This window comes from Sciurus vulgaris (genome assembly GCF_902686455.1).
Source record: "Sciurus vulgaris genome assembly, chromosome: 8".
Lineage (NCBI taxonomy): Eukaryota > Metazoa > Chordata > Mammalia > Rodentia > Sciuridae > Sciurus > Sciurus vulgaris.
Window position 1 is genome coordinate 270,277 of NC_136468.1, and position 7,680 is coordinate 277,956.

Here is a 7,680-nt window from a genome sequence, read left to right on the forward strand (position 1 = left end):
TCCCTGGTGCTCTCTGAGGCAGGTCACTGGTGCAGTCTGAGGCAGGTCCCTGGTGCAGTCTGAGGCAGGTCCCTGGTGCAGTCTGAGGCAGGTCCCTGGTGCAGTCTGAGGCAGGTCCCTGGTGCTCTCTGAGGCAGGTCCCTGGTGCAGTCTGAGGCAGGTCCCTGGTGCTGTCTGAGGCAGGTCACTGGTGCTGTCTGAGGCAGGTCACTGGTGCTCTCTGAAGCAGGTCCCTGGTGCAGTCTGAGGCAGGTCCCTGGTGCTGTCTGAGGCAGGTCACTGGTGCTGTCTGAGGCAGGTCACTGGTGCTCTCTGAGGCAGGTCCCTGGTGCTGTCTGAGGCAGGTCCCTGGTGCTGTCTGAGGCAGGTCACTGGTGCTCTCTGAGGCAGGTCCCTGGTGCTGTCTGAGGCAGGTCCCTGGTGCTCTCTGAGGCAGGTCCCTGGTGCTGTCTGAGGCAGGTCCCTGGTGCTGTCTGAGGCAGGTCCCTGGTGCTGTCTGAGGCAGGTCACTGGTGCTCTCTGAGGCAGGTCCCTGGTGCTGTCTGAGGCAGGTCCCTGGTGCAGTCTGAGGCAGGTCCCTGGTGCTCTCTGAGGCAGGTCCCTGGTGCTGTCTGAGGCAGGTCCCTGGTGCTCTCTGAGGCAGGTCCCTGGTGCTCTCTGAGGCAGGTCCCTGGTGCTGTCTGAGGCAGGTCGCTGGTGCTATCTGAGGCAGGTCCCTGGTGCTCTCTGAGGCAGGTCCCTGGTGCTGTCTGAGGCAGGTCCCTGGTGCTATCTGAGGCAGGTCCCTGGTGCAGTCTGAGGCAGGTCCTTGGTGCTCTCTGAGGCAGGTCCCTGGTGCAGTCTGAGGCAGGTCCCTGGTGCAGTCTGAGGCAGGTCCCTGGTGCTGTCTGAGGCAGGTCCCTGGTGCAGTCTGAGGCAGGTCCCTGGTGCAGTCTGAGGCAGGTCCCTGGTGCAGTCTGAGGCAGGTCCCTGGTGCTGTCTGAGGCAGGTCCCTGGTGCTGTCTGAGGCAGGTCCCTGGTGCAGTCTGAGGCAGGTCCCTGGTGCTGTCTGAGGCAGGTCCCTGGTGCTCTCTGAGGCAGGTCCCTGGTGCTCTCTGAGGCAGGTCCCTGGTGCTGTCTGAGGCAGGTCCCTGGTGCTGTCTGAGGCAGGTCCCGGGTGCTGTCTGGGGCAGCTCCCTGGTGCTGTCTGAGGCAGGTCCCTGGTGCTCTCTGAGCCAGGTCCCTGGTGCTGTCTGAGGCAGGTCCCTGGTGCTGTCTGAGGCAGGTCCCTGGTTCTCTCTGAGGCAGGTCCCTGGTGCTCTCAGGCAGGTCCCTGGTGCTCTCTGAGGCAGGTCCCTGGTGCTGTCTGAGGCAGGTCCCTGGTGCTGTCTGAGGCAGGTCCCGGGTGCTGTCTGAGGCAGGTCCTTGGTGCAGTCTGAGGCAGGTCCCTGGTGCTGTCTGAGGCAGGTCCCTGGTGCTGTCTGAGGCAGGTCCCTGGTGCTCTCTGAGCCAGGTCCCTGGTGCTGTCTGAGGCAGGTCCCTGGTGCTCTCATGCAGGTCCCTGGTGCTCTCAGGCAGGTCCCCGGTGCTCTGTGAGGCAGGTCCCTGGTGCTCTCTGAGGAAGGGCCTGGCAGGACCGGGCAGCCCTGCCCTGAGAGGATAACATGCACCTGAGTTAGCCACAAACCTGGCTGGATATCCTCACTGGAAAAAGCCCCAAGTTGACATGCAGCCCGGAATCAACCTCTAAAACACCCTCTGTGGTCGGGGCTGTGCAACGCGTCCTGAACGCCTCCACAAACTCTGAGTGATGGTCATGGAAAGCGTCTCGCGAAGGGTCTACTTTCGGCTTTGGATCTGCCAGAACTCCGAGAACTTCCTGGCAAAACCTCTCAAGAGTGTTTCCTGGGCTCAGACGGTGGCTCAGACCCCAGAGTTGGGAGGACACGGTCGCCACAGCCACAGGGAAGACCATCCTGATTGCCCCGCCGCGCCTCCCATGCCCTCCCCACACTGGCTGTGTGCTGTCTCTGCCTGGCCCTCCATGGCTGTGGTCCCAGGGAGACATCGCCCTCTTGTGTGGGGACCGGAGTGCAGATCAGCATCAAGATCTCGTGGCCACAGTGCGAGAGACAGGGTTCGTGTGAGGACGCTGGGACGGAGGGCAAGAAGCGCAGGCTGAGTCCCGGTGTCCTTGTGCTCCCGATTCTGGCTATTATCCTGGTTAGCCACTGCACCTGAAGAACACTGCATCGGTGTCTCCCACTGGCCAGCGATCCAGAGAAAGCTGGCAGGTGCCTCCCTGGCCCTCCACACCACTGGCCGGTCCCACTGGCATCCTGCAGACTGTCGCGTCTTTGATGAATGAACAATGCTGCAACCAGCAGGCCCCACATTGCGGAGGAGGTCACGGGGTGATGGGGGCTGCCGTGGCCTGGAGACCCTCGGGCAGGCATCACCAGCCCCCAGCCCACTCAAGAGCTGGGTGTGGGGCGACAAGTGGCCTCTCCCTGCCACAGGGGACTCAGCCTCCCCCAAGGGCAGGCCTCCTCTGTGGCTCCTGTTCCCCCTCATGTCTGCATTCTCAGCTTCCTCCTTTCCCTTGGGATTGGGATGAGGATTCTGGAAAAAGGGGACTTGTCAAGACACTGAGTTACAGAGGCTGGACTGTGGCTCGGGGGTAGAGCGCTTGCCTAGCATGTGTGAGGCACTGGGTTCGATTCTCAGTACCACATATAAATAAATGAATAAAATAAAATAAAGGCCTATCAACATCTAAAAATATTTCTAAAAAATACTGAGTTATGGTTTCATTTTAATTTACATAAGCCTTTCTAGAATCATCCCAGGGAAATTTTCAAATAAAAACACTAAGATTTTGGACTAACTAAAAATGTTCTTTCTGTTTGTCCTTCAGCAGCCATTTTGGAAAAGAAATGTGAATTCCGGACTAAGGAGCCACGGAGCTTGTAACAGGGTGCAGGCAGGCAGACTCGCCACCTGGGGTCACTGCCTCCACCAGGCAGGGTCTGGACTCCTGGCTGGGCCTCCTGCTGCACTAGGGACTCACATCTGCTTCTGGTTTGTAACAGAGAAATAGAGTGAGCCTGGATCATTCAGGGCAGCCAGAGGACAGTCGGCAGGGGCCCCCACAGTGCAAGCCATCCCTCCCAACCTCCCGGCCCCAGAGGCTTGGGTCTGCAGAACCCATCTGAGGCTGTGGGCATCTTTTCTGCCCCACCACGAGGGGTAGCAGAGGCAGGAGATGAAAGGGTTCAAAATGAGGCTCAGACGCTCGGCCCTCCACCCCGAGTGCAAGCACACTGCGTGGAGGGTGTGGAGGGAGCTCGGGGCTCGCTGTCCCCGTGGCAGGAGGGCCAGCCTGCCAGCTGGCCAGTCCCTGAGCTCAGCCGTCTCCCAGAGGACCCGTGGCAAGCCATCCCGGGCAGCTGTGAAGCAGCAGGAAGCGTGGGCGGGCAGCAGAGTGCCGCTCCGACGGGCGTTGCCTCCCAGGAAACCCTCCGTGGAGATCCAGGCCCCAGGCCTCTCCGCCTGCTCTTCCTGCCACTCGAGTGCTTGACCGCTCGGTTCTCCTCTGCACTCTGGCTCCTCTGTTAGTCCATTGCCCAGAGAGCCTGGCCATACGCCAACCCCTCTGCTTCACTGGTCCTTGTCTCTGGCTTCTAGCAAACGTCACCTGGGTGCTAGACGACCTTGCCCTTTGGGGCACTCCACCATCCGGGGCCCCGGCCTTAAGGGCCACCTCCCTGTCCAGGGATGGCTCACTGAGTTCTGCCTGGCTGTGCTCCAAAGAACTCCTGCCCCCGGGAACACCACAGCGGGCTCTGACTCAGTGCCTCTAACCTCCCTTCTAGAGAGCAAAGCAAGTCTCCTGTCATTTTGAAAGAGGAATTCAGATTAATGGACTTGGGAATGTTGATTAAACCTCCCACGGAGCTGCCACATCTCAGGGGCCATGAAGGAGGGGAACCACAGCGTCCGGCTGGGACTGCCCCAGGCAGACCCCAAAACAAGACTCCAGTAGGAAAAATACAAAGCCCAGTTCAAAGAGAGACAGAGTGGTAGACGCCTCTCCACAGGACTTGACGAAGAGGTGCTCGACTTCCAGATCAACAGGGAAAGGCAAACTGAGCCAGTGAGGCGCCACCCCGCACACGGGAGGTCAGGAAAGTGGCCAGTCGGGGAGGACGTGGGAGCGAGCCTCGCCCTCTGCAGGCTGTGACCTGAACGGAGCAGCCCCTGTGGACACAGCTTGGCCGCTCCGCTGACACTTGAAAACAAGGCGACCATAGGTCGTGACTCGCATGGTCCCTGAAGCTCCTGTGTTGCAGCCAGAGCACCTCAGCGGCCGTGTCAGGAAGGACCCGGCCGAGAGAGGTGCGGGCCCAGTGCAGCCTCCCAGAACCATAAGCCCCTCCCCAGGATGGGCGGGCCCCACGGGGTGGATCAGGTGGGCTCTCTGGGGAGACAAGCCCCCTTCCTCTCACAGGTATGCACCTGCCCTTCCAAACCCTGTCGGCCACCGTGGTGGGAGAACCTCACCAGAGGAAGCTGCCTGATCGGCTCCCCGCCCTCCAGCACTGAGCCGAAACCGCTCTTCCCTCAGGTTCTTCATAAAGAGGGCAGAGTAAGACCCCGGGACCCTGCGACTCCTCCTCTGGGTGTACGCCCAAGAAGGAGGCCAATACCCGCCCATCACCTGCTCACGACCTCGGGTGCTGCAGACAGCCGTGGCCAGCACCAGGGAGTGCAGGTCAGCTGCGAGGAGCAAGGTCCTGCCACAGGCCACAAGCAGGGGCCACAGTGCAGGCCCCAGGGCAGAGATCCCACCTGTGAACGCTGGAGAGGGGTCGGCTCCAAGGGACAGTGTCCAGGGGCGGGGGCCAGGCCGAGGGCTGGGCAGAGCCCCAGCGTGGGGAGCGCGTCCTCCAGGCGCCCAGAGCCCTGGGCTCCACAGCAGGGGTCCTTTCTGCACCTCGGCTGTCAGCAGGAGTCTCGGTGCCAAGTGCTGCTGAGTCAGAGACGCGGCCACCAGCCGTTGCTCAGCTCGGGAGAAGCTGCCTGCACGTGGCCGTGAGGGGCCCAAGGGCAGAAGCTGGGTGTGCCCCAGAAAAGTGAAAGGCCGGCTCTCCCCTCACGTTCCCACCGCCACCTCCATCTGCACTGCCAACCTTGGAGCCGGGCGGGTGCAGAGCATGTGGTTCTCCTGGGCACCGCCCTGCTGGGCACAGGGCCCCCCAGGGAGGACCTGCCCCCGGCCCCACAGGCTGGGGAGGAAGGGGTCTGAGCTTGCCGCTAGGACCGGGCCCCCTGGCTGCCTGTCTCACCTTCTTTTGACTCTTCCTTTCCTTTCTTTCTTTCTTTTTTAAAGATTTTCCCTTTTTAAATCAGTCTTAATTTCAGGGTAGAATGGAGAGGAAGGTCCAGATTTACTGTGCACTCCCTGCCCACATGTATGGTACCCCCACCAGAGCATGCCTCTGTTACAACTGATGGACCTACCTGGTTCGTGAGCACCAATGTCCACTGTCACATGAGGGTCACTCTTGGCTTTGGTCCTCCTGTGTGCTTGGGCAAAAGCATGATGCCCTATGTCCATGTCCAAGATGGCTCATGTCCACCCTCCAGGAGCACCCTGTCCACCCTCCCAGATGACCCTATCCCCCACCAGGAGGACTCTGTCCACCCTCCTGGATGACCCTGTCCACCCTCCAGGGTCACACAGAGCAGTCTTATGCCCTGACCCGTGTGCACTGCTGGTCTCTCCCTTCTCAACCCTGGCAACACTGGTCTTTGTTCCATCCTTTGTTTTGTAACAGGAGCGGCTTCAAGATGAGAGGTTTGAAGAAGCATGTGGGACACTGTCCTTCGATTGTTCCTTCCTTCCCAGCTCCACCTCATGCTGGGCAGAAACTGCCCCAGAGCCCAGGAACCAGACTCACAACCAGCACTGGCAACCTGCTGTGCACATAGCCTGGCAGAATCCCGCCGTCTGCCAGGAAGCTGTGGTGCTTCCAGGCTTGACTCATGGTGAACGGGCTGCTGCAGACAGCATGCACAGGCTTTGAGGAGTCCAGGGAGGCCGAGAGAGCTGCTCAGAGAAGAAAATGGGCTGAGAGTCACTGAGGAAAGGGAGCTGGCCCTGCACGCAAGGTGTGTGCCCTGTGTGCACGTGTGCATATGTGTGCACGTGTGTGCATGTGCATGTATGTACTTGTATGTGCAGGTATGTCCTGTGTGTACATGCATTGCTCTATTGTGTACATGTATGTATATGCACATGTATGTGTGCATGCATATGCTTGTGTGTGCATGTGTGTACATGTGTGCATGTAAATGTATGTGTGTTGTGTGTGTACTCATGCATGTGGGCTGTGCATGTGTACTTATGATTTGTGTGCCTGCATGTGTGCATGTGTATGCCCTCATGTGGGCTGTGTGTGCATGAACAGACATGTGTGTAATGCATGTGTGCCTCTGTGTGTGCACATTCATGTGAGGGGTCTGCAAACTAATCGAGGAGGGGGATGTAGGCCAGTGACTCAGGAATAGAGCTTCCTTAGGACAACAACCTGGTCAGGGCAAGGGAGCCTCAAGATCAGATCTGAGGGGCTGGGCTGTGGCTCAGTGGCAGAGCACTGGCATGCCTGAGGCCATGGGTTCAACCCTCAGCACCACATATAAATAAATAAATAAAAGGTCCATCAACAACTAAAAGATATAATTTTTAAAAAACTTTATAAAAAAATCAAACCTGAAGTTGGGCACAGTGATGCACCCTTATAATCTCAGCAGCTCCAGAGGCTGAGGCAGGATTGCAAGTTCAAAGTCAGCCTCAGCAACTTAGCAAGGCCCTAAGTGACTGAGTGAGACCCTGTCTCTAAATAAATACAATTTTTTTTAAAAGCCAGGTGTGGCTCATCATTGAGGACCCCAGGATCAATCCCCAGTACCAAGAAAAAAGCCCCTGAGGCCTAAGGGGGTCCAGCACCCTACACCAAAACAGCAACCACTGCTGTTCCCCAGGGAGGGTTCTGGTTCTCAGCGGCATTCCAGAGGGGCCAGGCGCTGAGCTTCTGGAGGGGTTCTGGAGAGGTTCTGGAGAGGTTCTCAGCAGCATGCCAGAGGGGCCAGGTGCTGAGCTTCTAGAGAACTTCTGGAGAGGTTCTCAGCAGCACACCAGAGGGGCCAGGCGCTGAGCTTCTGGAGAGGTTCTGGAGAGGTTCTCAGCAGCACTCCAGAGAGGCCAGGCACTGAGCTTCTGGAGAGGTTCTGGAGAGGTTCTCAGCAGCACGCCAGAGGGGCCAGGCGCTGAGCTTCTGGAGAGGTTCTGGAGAGGTTCTCAGCAGCACTCCAGTGGGGCCAGGCGCTGAGCTTCTGGAGAGGTTCTGCAGAGGTTCTCAGCGGCACGCCAGAGGGGCCAGGCACTGAGCTTCTGGAGAGGTTCTGGAGAGGTTCTCAGCGGCACTCCAGAGGGGCCAGGCGCTGAGCTTCTGGAGAGGTTCTGGAGAGGTTCTCAGCAGCACTCCAGAGGAGCCAGGTGCTGAGCTTCTGGAGAGGTTCTGGATAGGTTCTCAGCAGCACTCCAGAGGGGTCAGGCACTGAGTTTCTAGAGAACTTCTGGAGAGGTTCTCAGCAGCACTCCAGAGGGGCCAGGTGCTGAGCTTCTGGAGAGGTTCT

General features: G+C 59.1%; 1 long non-coding RNA gene across 1 annotated transcript; it reads left to right on the forward strand.

The window, feature by feature from the left end:
* The first annotated feature begins 7,091 nt into the window (after nucleotides 1-7,091).
* On the forward strand, nucleotides 7,092-7,680 carry LOC306667435. The gene is made up of 3 exons (XR_013765549.1): nucleotides 7,092-7,443; nucleotides 7,513-7,570; nucleotides 7,629-7,680. It is a non-coding gene; the product is annotated as an uncharacterized lncRNA (long non-coding RNA).